Here is a 12054-nt window from a genome sequence, read left to right on the forward strand (position 1 = left end):
ACAAAGTGATGAGCGAGGCTGTGGATGTGTGCAGAAACACAGCGGGTCTCTTGAACGCGTCACGTATCTGGTCAAACTGATTATACTTATTCGCAAAAGGTCTGTGCAAACATTTAAGATTCATGTCATTTATCCAAACAATAATAATCGATGTGGATCAACCAAGAGGGCTTTTATTATATGAGGTTATTAATAATGTATATCACTTATATAAGTGAATATTGTGTAAGTATGTGGAATTTGGATGGATACTAATCAACATATACACTATATATATACTTATTGTGGCATTGATCTAAAAGTAAAACTTGCTATAGACCATCATTAAATGCAGCTAAACGTTGGGAAGAGAGAAGGGGGGGATTTAATTAACACTGATCAGTCAAATCCTATATGCAATGGTTGTATTTCATTCACATTTTAAACCACTAAAAATATGTTGTTTCCTATATATAGAAGGTCAATTCTATGACATCGTGATACTCAACACAGTTGGCTCTGTGTCATTAATTAACTTCTCGACATTTCCTCTGTAATGCTGATGGCAGCCTTGATGGGTCTCTCTGCAGCCTCTGTGATAGCAGCCTCTGAACACTCTATGTAAACTAGACAATTACAGAAAAACAAATCTCATGCAGCCTTGGTGATTAAATCAAAAGGTTGTGTGTGTATGTGTGTGTGTGTGTGTGTGTGTGTGTGTGTGTGTGTGTGTATGTGTGTGTGTTTGCGTGCGTGCGTGCGTGTGCGCGCGTGTGTGCGTGCGTGCGTGCGTGCTTGCGGTTGTGTGTGTGTGTGTGTGTGTGTGTGTGTGTGTGTGTGTGTGTGTGTGTGTGTGTGCGTGTGTGTGTGTGTGTGCGTGTGTGTGTGGTTGTGTGCGGTGTGTATCACGGTACACCAGGTACCGAGACGGCAACGCTTTGACAGGGGTTACGCATTCCCTTGACCCGGGCACTGCGCGTCTCTCGTCCACCTCTCTGCGCCCGTCCCTCCCTCTTTCACTCTCCTCCTCCTCATCCTCCTCCTCCGCCTCGTCCTCCTCCTCCACCTCTTCCCTCTCACAATCAGCCTCGGCTTGCCCCGGTACACCGACACACACTCCCTTTCCCCGCTCGAATACCCACAAAGCAGGGAATAAGGAAGGATCATCGAATTCCCTCTCTCTATAGCCGGCGCGACACCAACTACCTGGATGATTGTTTGACGTGAGGGTACGTAGAATTGTTCTGTATTTCGTATTTCGGAGGTTTATTCTCTATGGCATGGCTTTGATGTATAAATATGAAGTATTCTCAAACGATATGCTGAATGTCTACTGGGAAACCCTAATAGGCTATTAACGTGCGTCCGCGCGTCGCACTGCTTGCGCAGGCTACGTTTTGTATGTATTATGTATTATTATTAAATACAGAAGATCTGCTCTATGCGTAATGTTCCTGTTGAATGCGCTTTCGTACCACCGCGGTTACTGTGACACGTCGTGATTTTATAATAGGCCTATAATAATAAGCTTTTGATTTCGTGCGGCTGTAGGGGGCTACCATGACGCGAAAGGGTACAGGCGATTATCCCATCACCGCGCGTGAATGTGCAATGCGACTCGTCACGGTAACATTGAACCCGAGATACTCAATACTAAACAAAATCCGTCTCACCTCGTTTTGAGACCACCACGGCTAGATTTTGATCCCGATGCCAACCTGACCGTCACGTGTCTCTCTCCCCTTTTCGACCCCCGTTGTGCCACCAACGCGCCCGGGCTCCCGGTGAAGTGACCCATGTTATTTTCGGTTCCATCCCCTCACGCAGTTACTGTGTTGTGCTCCCGGGTTAAATAACATGTTAACATGTTCGTTTGCCAAATGTGGTCCCACAGATCGATTCGCCTAGCAGGGTTACTTCAGTTCAGCTCACTCGAGCTAAACTTGGGACCTGAGGTGGGACAGTGGCTCGCACCTCGTCCGGTCGTGTCAGAGCGAGACACACCCATTCATTAGGTGTGCCTTAATATATAATAAGCACACTTAATGTGATGTGGGACGCCCTGCCGTTTAAGTTCTCGCAACACCTGGAGCTGCCAGCTTTCAGTTTGACCAATGTGTGTGCGTGTGCGTGTGCGTGTGCGTGTATGTGTGTGTAGTGTGGTACTTAGCCGCACCATTTCTCGATGGGCCACGTTAAAGAACGGCAACAACAAACACAAAGCAGCGTGTGGCTTGAGTGATTGAGTCAGTCGCTCTCACTCCAGTCTCGCTGTGCTACATGACCGGGCAGGCCTACGTATGGGAAACGCTGATCTTTGGGCCATCGGGTGTTTACTCCAGTGCATAGTCAGGCAGACGTCTTGGCAGTAGCTAGATGACCAAATTACATTTGTTTGTTGAATCCATGACTTGCAGGGTTGTAGTGTGGCTCGTGAGGAAACTTTGAACCATGACTACTTTTGAAATAATTCCACATATGCGGTCTCAGACGACACCTCTGAATGCTGCCTGGTAGCAGTCCCTTGTTGTTGTGTGAGTTTTAATGTAACACTGTAGTGCTTTTCATAGTCCCCTTGACGACTTTTCCTCTTCCCTTGTGTGATTATCTGGTTTGAGCACACACACACACACACACACACACACACACACACACACACACACACACACACACACACAGAGTAAAACACACACACACACACACACACACACACACAGACACACACACACAGACACACACACATACACACACGCACATGCACACATACACACACACACACACATACACACACACTCAGACAAACACAGACACATACACACACACCCCTGTCATCCACAACAGTTGCAGTCACACGTCTTCGCAACGGCACACTTAACGAATACAAATCACGTTGCTTGGGGCCACACGGAAATGTCGGACTGCTCGCGGGTTTGAGCCCGTCATCAGACTGCTTTCCCCCCTCTCTGCACCCCCCTCAACCCTCTCCCACCCCACCCTCTCTCCCAGTCCCCCACGCCAACCTGAGCAGCGATCACCAGGGGGTCATTACATTACCAGAGCCGCAGCCAGATTGCTGTCCAATGACAGCCCCCCCCCCCCCCCCCCCCCACACACACACACACACACACACACACACACACACACACACACACTGCAGGTTGGCGGTCCTGTCTGGTTTTTTAAAATGGCCAGATTTTCATTTTGGCCAGCTGTCTGGAGTGCATGCATGCATGTGTGTGTGTGTGTGTGTGTGTGCGTGCGTGTGTGTGTGTGTGTGTGTGTGTGTGTGTGTGTGTGTGTGTGTGTGTGTGTGTGTGTGTGTGTGTGTGTGTGTGCTAGAACTCGGCATTTAACAGAAATCAGTATTGACCTTGTTCATTTGTGTGCATTGACAGCCCCTAGTGTGTCTGCCTTGGCGTGTGTGTGTGCGTTTAAAGAAGCATGTGTTTGTGTGTGTTTTAATGAATGCGTGTCCGTGTGTATAAAATAGCAGGTGTGTGTGTGTGTGGTATAAGATTGCATGTGTCTGTCTGTGTGTGCGTTTTAAACGTTAAAGGCCCTGGGACACAGACCAGCTTGCCTGCTGCCGGATTTGCAATTCAAATAATCAAGGATGAGACGCCCTGTGGAGCCGCCCTCATCGCCCCTAGTGCTGCAGCAGCTGATAGGCCGTCTCCCTGGCGATCACACACCACCTATTTTTAAATCCCTCTTTTAACTGTTGGACGTCATGACAAAATACATCTTCATGGTTACATCTTAGAGTGTATCTGGCCGTGGTCCAATGAGGAGTGTGTGTTTGTTTGTGTGTGTGTGCGTGTGTGTGTGTGTGTGTGTGTTTGTGTGTGTGTGTTTCGTCATTTCTCATCATGCTTCGGCGTACTGTTGAAAGCACATGTTAAGCATGTTTGCTTTGCTTTGTGTGTGTGCCTGTGTGTTTATTTGTGTGCTTTGTGTGTGTGTGTGTATGTGTGTGTGTGTGTGTGTGTGTGTGTGTGTGTGTGACCTTCGAGCCGTATCATTGTCTTTGCTGTGTGTCTGTCATTGCTGCTGGCGCTATGGAATGATTCAGAGGAGAGCTCGTCATGTTTAGTTTTTTTCTTTTCCGGAGACGTGTTGCATCATATCTTCCGCCTCACAGCTGTGTTACAGTGACCGGTCACATAACATTTTACACACACACACACGCACATGCACGCACGCGTGCACAAACACGCACACACAAACACACACACACACACGCACACATACTTATCAGTAACACTTGTGAGGGCACATCGTTTGTTCAGGTTTCAACACCAGGAGCGTGAGCTGACTTTATTTTCTATTATTCTAATGTAAATAGTCTTTCCGTTGGGCACGGTGTGTTGACCTGATAACACGCTTGAAAGAGACTCAAGGACTAACAATGACTGCTTTCTACTGAAAAACTTGGGACTGATAATAGGCGATTCTTCTCGCAAAAGTGTCCACATTACACGGTACATTGACGTGTGCGTGTTTGTACGTGAAACCACAGCGGTTGGATTTGCTGCCGCTTCTCTTGAGTTTTATATCCGTTATGCTTTTAGATTGAAATAACTTTGAGTCTTTTAGACCGAAATGCACTTTTAGGCTTGAATACTCTTAGATGGGATATTATGTGATTCATTAGCCACTGATTACAGAAGTAATCAGCCTGATAGCAGGTCTCCTACTGATTAGGAAAGGTATTGTACTGATTAGGAAAGGTTTTTGTGCCTGATTACATGTCTCCTCTCCTCATCTTCTACACTTTTTCCAGCTGAAGTATGATTGGTTGTCAGTGTTGAAGGGAGGGGGGTCTCTCCATCTAGTTACAGTGCTGGCATCGCAGGGTTTCATCACTGCCTCCACTAGGATCGCGTATAGCTGAGATTACGAGCATCGGCACCCGACACTTGGTGTTTATGCTACGCGTTTGTGTGTGTGTGTGTGTGTGTGTGTGTGTTTTGTTACTTTTTCTCAAGACTAAGCTCCACTGTTGCTGTCTGCTCTGTCATCTCAAAGCTTCAGTTTAGCGCTTTGAAGTGTGAGTATTTTTACACTGAGGGCTTCAAGCTTTTTTTTCCCACACCCACACACACACACACACACACACACTCAAATGTGCAATAACACACACATGAAGATACGTAAACCCAAACATACACTTGCATGCGCAGACTTTGCATATTGATTGTGTCATTATTGCTGTGCTGTTTGTGAATAAAGTAATGTAACCCTAACAACACAGTTATTTCACCGGCCACTTTCTCCCATCAGCCTGAATAATAATCGGTATCTGTGTGTCGGTCGGTGTGTTTGTGTGTGTGTGTGTGTGTGTGTGTGTGTGTGTGTGTGTGTGAGGGGAGGATACATGGAGCACTTAGTGAGTGCTGCAACTTGGGCCGCCTCATCCTGACGATCGCTATGAGTCAGCAGCTTCCCCCCCCTCCCCTACCCCACCCCCACCTCATACACACCCACTCCTCAGATTCATTTATCTTCTCTCTCTCTCTCTCTCTCTCTCTCTCTCTCTCTCTCTCTCTGTCTCTCTGTCTCTTGCTCTCTCTCTGAATCCTCCCCCCTTGGCACTAATCCCACCAAGCATCCTCATCAGATCTGCTGGGCAGCCACCCCCCCCCCTCTCTCTTCCTCTCTCTCGCTCTCTCTCTCTCTCTCTCTCTCTTTCTCTCTTTACACCCTCCCCTCTCTCTCTCTCGCTCTCTCTCTCTCTCTCTCTCTCTTTCTCTCCATCTTCTCCTCCTCTCTCTATATACACTCTCCTCTCTCTCGTATTTATTTCGATACATCCTCTCTCTCTTTACTCCCCCCTCTCGCTCTTTCTCTCTCCCTCTCTCTCGATACATCCTTCTCTCTCTCTCTTTATGTCTGTCATTCAATTCAATTCAAAGGGATAAATTGTCATGCAAAGCGTACATTGACATTATATTCTCTCTCTATCTCTTTATATCTGCCTTTTTCTCCTGCTATATATCTGGCTCTAATTTATCTCTTTCTTTGTATCATTATATCTCTTTCTGTCTTGCTCTCTCTCTCTCACTCTCTCTCTCGCTCTCTCTGTCTGTCTTCCTATCTCTTTGTCTTCATTCTCTCACTTTCTGTGTGACAATCTATTATCACTCTCTCCCTTTCTTTATGTCGGTCTCATCCTTGCTCTCATTCTCTCTATCTATCTCTCCCCTTTCTTACTGTCTGCATATTATATCTCAGCCTTTATTTCACTCTTTCTGTTATCTTCGTATTGCTCTTCCTATCCTTCTCCCCTCCTCTCATTCAATCTCACTGTGCTCCGATCTGAACATTAAATTATATACAAAAAGGAAATGTTTATTTTTATATTCTTCGAGTAAAGAACTATTCCTAATATCAATATATCCATTGCTTCAAACAAACATATATTCCCTCCAAATTCCCCATGCTTTTTAAGGCCGCTAGTAACCGTGACAGTTTACACCGTCTGTTCTAAAATGACGGGAACGTAACAGTGATAATTGTGCCATGCATACACAGTGTTTTCATGGAGCAGATGACTTCTGCTGCCTCACTGCCCACACACACACACACACACACACAAGCACGCACGCACGCACATACGCCCGCACGCACATGCACACGCATGCCATGGCTGCTGGCTTGTTGCAGTGCGATGCTGCGTTACTGCAACGAGCTCAGCTGCCTCTCCTGCCCTTGATGCTCCCAATAACACATTACCCATGATGCAATTTGATGAATACCAAAACGAACACTGCAATGGTTAACGGTAACCTAGCGGTGACATTTATAAAAAAGTATTCGTCATGTAGGCAAGGCAAGGCAACTTTATTTATATATAGTAAATATAAATGTAGCAGGGAGCATGCATTTTTTACAACTTACATTTGACATATTGCGAACGTTTTGTTTTTTTCTACATTCCGATGCATTTAAAAAAAAGTAAGCGTAATTTTAATCATATTTAGACAGAAAAGACACCACTGATAATTACGGTGACAGTTAAACTTTTATATACATATATACAATATAAGAAATAATATAGATTTATAGCTTTTAGTAGATGAATATTTCTCTATATGTCTTTTTTTATCAATATCTATGTGACTATAATATATAGTCACATATTTGTGAGCAGTATCTTTGTCTTTATATATAGCTGTGTTATCTGTATACAGGGCCGCTGCTGGCCATTTCGGTGCCCTACGCGAGCGGGGGGGGGGGGGGGAGCCTCTTTTTATATATTAGGTAAAAGCATATAATTGCCGAAATTGAGTGATAGGTTATGCAATTAAGAAAAAACAACGGTGGGCCTCTTCATAACTAATTTATATATTTTTTTAATTCAATAATGTAATAATTATTTTTATTTTTTAATTTTTTTTACAAACCATACACGCGTACTCTGCGTATAGGGAGCGGCGGGCCTGTCTGTATATCCCTTGGTAACTGAATTTGACAGTAGATACACCCTGCCCCTGCTGCATGTTCCCATTCAGCAGGAGCCCGTGGCGTTGTCACGACTGTATGCAGAAGCTGTGGTTGGAGAAGCCGGTACGAGGAAGCATTCCTTGTCCCTTTGGGCCTACCTGGTGGCTCCCTGAACTGGTCCAACAGGTTGGATGATTGGGAGCAGTGTCTCTCAGCCCCATCAGCACTTTTTGCCTCCATACGCCCACTATCTGCTGTTTACCTTTAGCGTATCTCAGCTGCTCTGTTTGCGCTTACGCCAATTTGTTCACTGTGTGTACAGCATGCAGATAGCTGTACCGACGCACCATGTACCACGGATTGTCCCACTCTAAAGCGTTCTGTATTCCGGCTGTATCGCACCAAATCTTATCAGGATTCACAGAGGAGTTAGATAACACAACAAGAGTTGTTTAGTGTTTCCCCAACCAAAGCATACGAATGAATCATACTTAAAAAACAAGGACGTTTTGTATTTTCCTCATGAAATTAATTCAATCAAGTGTGACATTTACAACCTCTTGTCAGATGACAACACATCTTGCCCGAGCTGTTGACAACCCCTCAGTCTTACACACCCTCGCCTCGTGTACCCCATTGAGGACGACACTCGTGAGCCCTGACTCTCCCCTCCTTCCAAACGGGATGAAAATCCAACCCCAGGTGGCCATTGGCAGCACGCTTGCCTCTCCACGTGCTAATGAATTGTCCTCCTCGCCTCGAACGTTAATATAAAAAGCACCAGGCAGCGGGCCCTCCTTCACATGGAAGGACCCACAGAAGCCTGAGAATAAGCCCTGATTCGAGGGCAGGCCATCCATTCGCTGGAAGCCCAGTGCCCGAGCCGCCGCCATACGATCGCCCAACGTCCCTCATGAACAAGCGAAGACGTGGTGTGGCCTGATGTGGTCCCCTCACAAGAGAAATTGATTGCAATGAAGCTGGGCCGTGTCGAGAGGGAATCGTGAATCATCGTGAATCATCGTGAATCGTAAATGTCCTACAAGCTTGACTGTTACGTATGGGAGGGTTGCAAAGGAGGGTCAACCGTGCTGTGTGAATCCTTTAAAGGGATTCTCCGCAGTGCTCACTCATGCAGATGTGATGTTGAACCCACCCACGGTAACGCACAGGGTCTTTTCTCTGCACCTGTTCTGCCTCGTTGAATCACAAGGCTTATGATCATTTTTGGGGAAGAGCAGCAATCCAGGTTCATATGCAATTGATCGTCCACTTTGTTTCGCTAATGCTAAGAGAGCTTTAGCGCTTCTCTGGTCACGTTGAATTATTCGTATTGTTTTGCGCGATGCCCACTGATCCTCTGATGGTTTTTACGATGATCACACATTGATTTTCTATTAATTTCGTCATGGTGAATAATGAAAGGCTTCCTTGTTCCTAATGCCTTGCATGAGATCTCTCTCTCCCTCTCTTGTTCAGTCACTCTTGCTCTCTCTCTCTCCCGCTCGCTCGCGCTCTCTCTCTCCCTTCCACTCTCTCTGTTTACTCTATTCATTCCCCATTCTCCTCATTGGAGACCGACTGAATAGCACGAGACCCTGCCACACACAACTCCCAGTCATCCACCAAATGAGCTGCATGTTGTGGGCTATTTTAGCAAGAAACACTCCAAGTGTTTAGGCTGGTTACTGGGCCTGATAGGAGTTACGGAGACTGAACCGTTTAGTGTCTGCCGTTGACTCCGGGGTTCGACAGTGTTGCGCAACGTGTGAGTGTGTCCATGATGTCTGTACTCAAATAAGCAGCGATGAGCTCCCTGCAATTCCTCCCAACACTGACAGGATAAACACAGAGAAGGCCCCTGCAGCTTCCCTTCACACTCACGGATGATCCTAATAAGGAGATGAATGGCTCTACACAAACGGCAAAGTGGAGACCGAGATCCTGTGTTTCTCTCTCTCTCTGACCGTCGCTCTGTCTCTCCCTCTCTCTCACTCTGTCTGACTGTGTGCGTCTCTCCATGTCTTTTGCACTTTCTCTAGTGCTCTGATTATCTCTCTCTAGCACTCTCGTTTTCCATCCGATGGTCTCTCTCGATCCCTCTCCGTTTCTTACTGTATTTCTTTGTCTCTCTCTTTGTCTCTGTATTTCTACATCTCTCTCTCTCTCTCTCTCTCTCTCTTTATCTATCTCTCTCTCTCTCTCTCTCTCTCTCTCTCTCTCTCTCTCTCTCTCTCTCTCTCTCTCTCGCTCTTTCTCACTTGTCCAAGCCTTTCTGCTGCTCTTACAGCGTGATCGACCTTTAAGCAATGCCTGAAATAGAGAATATACAAATATATACATGGCTCCTTGTCTTTGTGTTTTAATATCAAATTTCATTCAAATAAATAAAAAATCGATAATTATATATATCTTTCAAACTCATGTACTTGAACATAGATTCGGGGGTGGGGGTTGCTATTCCATTTCGCTGGCTTTGTTACATAAAAGCATGGTAAAAAATCTATACACAGCCGCAAGTAATATCATTAAGGATGCATCCATTTAGCCTATTTGGTCCACTTTCAACTGTTTACCACTGTCGTTCTGTTTGCTATTTGTACAATAAACAAAGTAGTACAGTATGTTGTACAGTAGTCTATGTAGGTACTTGTATCTACGAATATGGAGTTTGGAATATATTTGCTCTGCAGTCCATGCTCTGGTGGCCTCTCCACTGGTTGTCCCAGCCCATGTTAATTTCAGGTGCCATTCTCCTTTCATAGCTTAACTCTGAGCTGAATAATATGTCAAACATATATTAAGCATGCAAGGGTAAGAACACAATCAAATGTTAAATATACACATCCTGAGGACAAAGTCAACATTTATTATCCCACATCCAAGACTTCTTCTCGTCTGGTATACTGATGTGTTATTTTCTAAACTAAATATCCACCCACGGATATTTAGTTTATTCAGGGCGAAAACAAAAGCTGTCACACAAACACGCACGCACACACACACACACACACACACACACGCACACACACACACACACACACACACACACACACACACACACACACACACACACACACACACACACACACACACAGGCTACCTCCATCCTGCAGGAGCTGTGGTCTGGAACCTAGTGAGGCTCTGCAGAGCTGACAGCACATAGATGGAAAATTGACAAGCATAAATAAGCAGTGTAATTAAATTTGACGGCGTTGTGTTCCTCGGGAATAATCTCCTGTGTCTGTGTGCATCTTTGTGTGTGTGTGTGTGATTGTGTGTCTATGTGTGTGTGTGTGTGTCTATGTGTTTGTGTTTTGTTGTCAAGCAGCCCTACCAGGGTATTGTGTCGTTGTTTTTTTGTCGTTCTTCTTTGTTCCAGAAGCTGACAAATGACTCCTGCTTGGAGGAAAATGCTCCGTCATTCTGCAGTTGCAGACCCCCGCTCTGTCCTTTCCCTCCCTTTCCCTCCCCTCTCCTCCCTTCCCCCCTCAACGTTTATGCCTCATTATCCCTGATGATACCGTTGGCCTCCACACCTGACTTATACAGACCTTTCCACTCCCTATTCAAGAGAGAATGCACAGCTTTTTTTTTTATGATAATATGATAATACGATATTGATGACGCTCTCTGTTACCCGCGGGCAATCTCTTATTTCAAGGATGGCATTTAGCTTGGAAGTGATTATGTGTGAGATTATTGCCTCAGCCGACCACATCGGCTGTTCATGGATGCACTATTCACCTCGGGGAATAGTGCTCGCTGTGATACGAAAACTGTATTGACAGTGTCAACACAGGTGCTGAGTATAGAGACAGATGGACACAGACACATAGACAACCAGACAAAAAGGGCAAACAGATAGTCCTACAGACAGATAGATATACATATAGATGGATATATAGATGGATATATAGACCAATAAACATGCAGGCCATCAGATCATGCACCTTACGATGCAGACTTCAAGTACCCTGAACCAAATCTACCAGAACCTGACATTAGGATTGAGTTGTATTGATTAAGTTAGTATTTTCTATGTCCTGCTCCTGTACACCTTTTTTTAATTGAGATTGATTGTAGTAAAGAGGAATAAGTGGTTGAATGTCGAGTGTTTGGACCCTGTAAAGACAAAGGACTCCTTTCATGCTCAACAACCTTGAGGTTGATACTCTTTTCAAGGCCTCTATCGACAGATGAGAGCCATACTGTGACGTGGTTTTCCAAATTAGTGAACTCAAGTATTCCTTCCATTTTCCTCAAGTATGACATGAGTGAGATGATTTTTGCGACATGAGAACAATGTAGCTTCAGCAAACCGTCTTCAATTTTCTGAAATAGATCTTAAGGTCAACAAACCATTTTTCTCTGTATGTCAGCTCGTGGTGTCTGCCTCTTCCTACCTGTAAATCCTATGTTCACACTGCGCAAATAACAATATCTCAACAAATGCTTTAGTCATATCCATTTAGCGTCCTTGTTCCCACCACTAAAACCTAGTTTTCAACATGAATCCCCTTTTCCCCTTGTGATTTCATCAAACAAAATCATTGTCAAAAAAGTAAAAACATTTTTAAAATCACTAAGTGTGTTCCAAAAATCCCAGAGATACATTTGATCAATACA

At 45.0% G+C, this 12054-nt stretch overlaps 1 protein-coding gene across 4 annotated transcripts in view; it reads left to right on the top strand.

Annotated features, from left to right (window-relative positions):
- The first annotated feature begins 1087 nt into the window (after positions 1-1087).
- Positions 1088-12054, top strand: part of LOC307084086 (band 4.1-like protein 1) — a 71152-nt gene continuing 60185 nt past the window's right edge. For all 4 annotated transcript variants that reach the window (XM_079748244.1, XM_079748246.1, XM_079748247.1 and 1 more), the window contains exon 1: positions 1088-1208. The gene's annotated coding sequence lies outside the window, so the exon portion shown is untranslated. The remainder of the gene's footprint in view (positions 1209-12054) is intronic.

The sequence above is a fragment of the Pollachius pollachius genome (assembly GCF_949987615.1).
Source record: "Pollachius pollachius genome assembly, chromosome: 12".
NCBI classification, from domain to species: domain Eukaryota; kingdom Metazoa; phylum Chordata; class Actinopteri; order Gadiformes; family Gadidae; genus Pollachius; species Pollachius pollachius.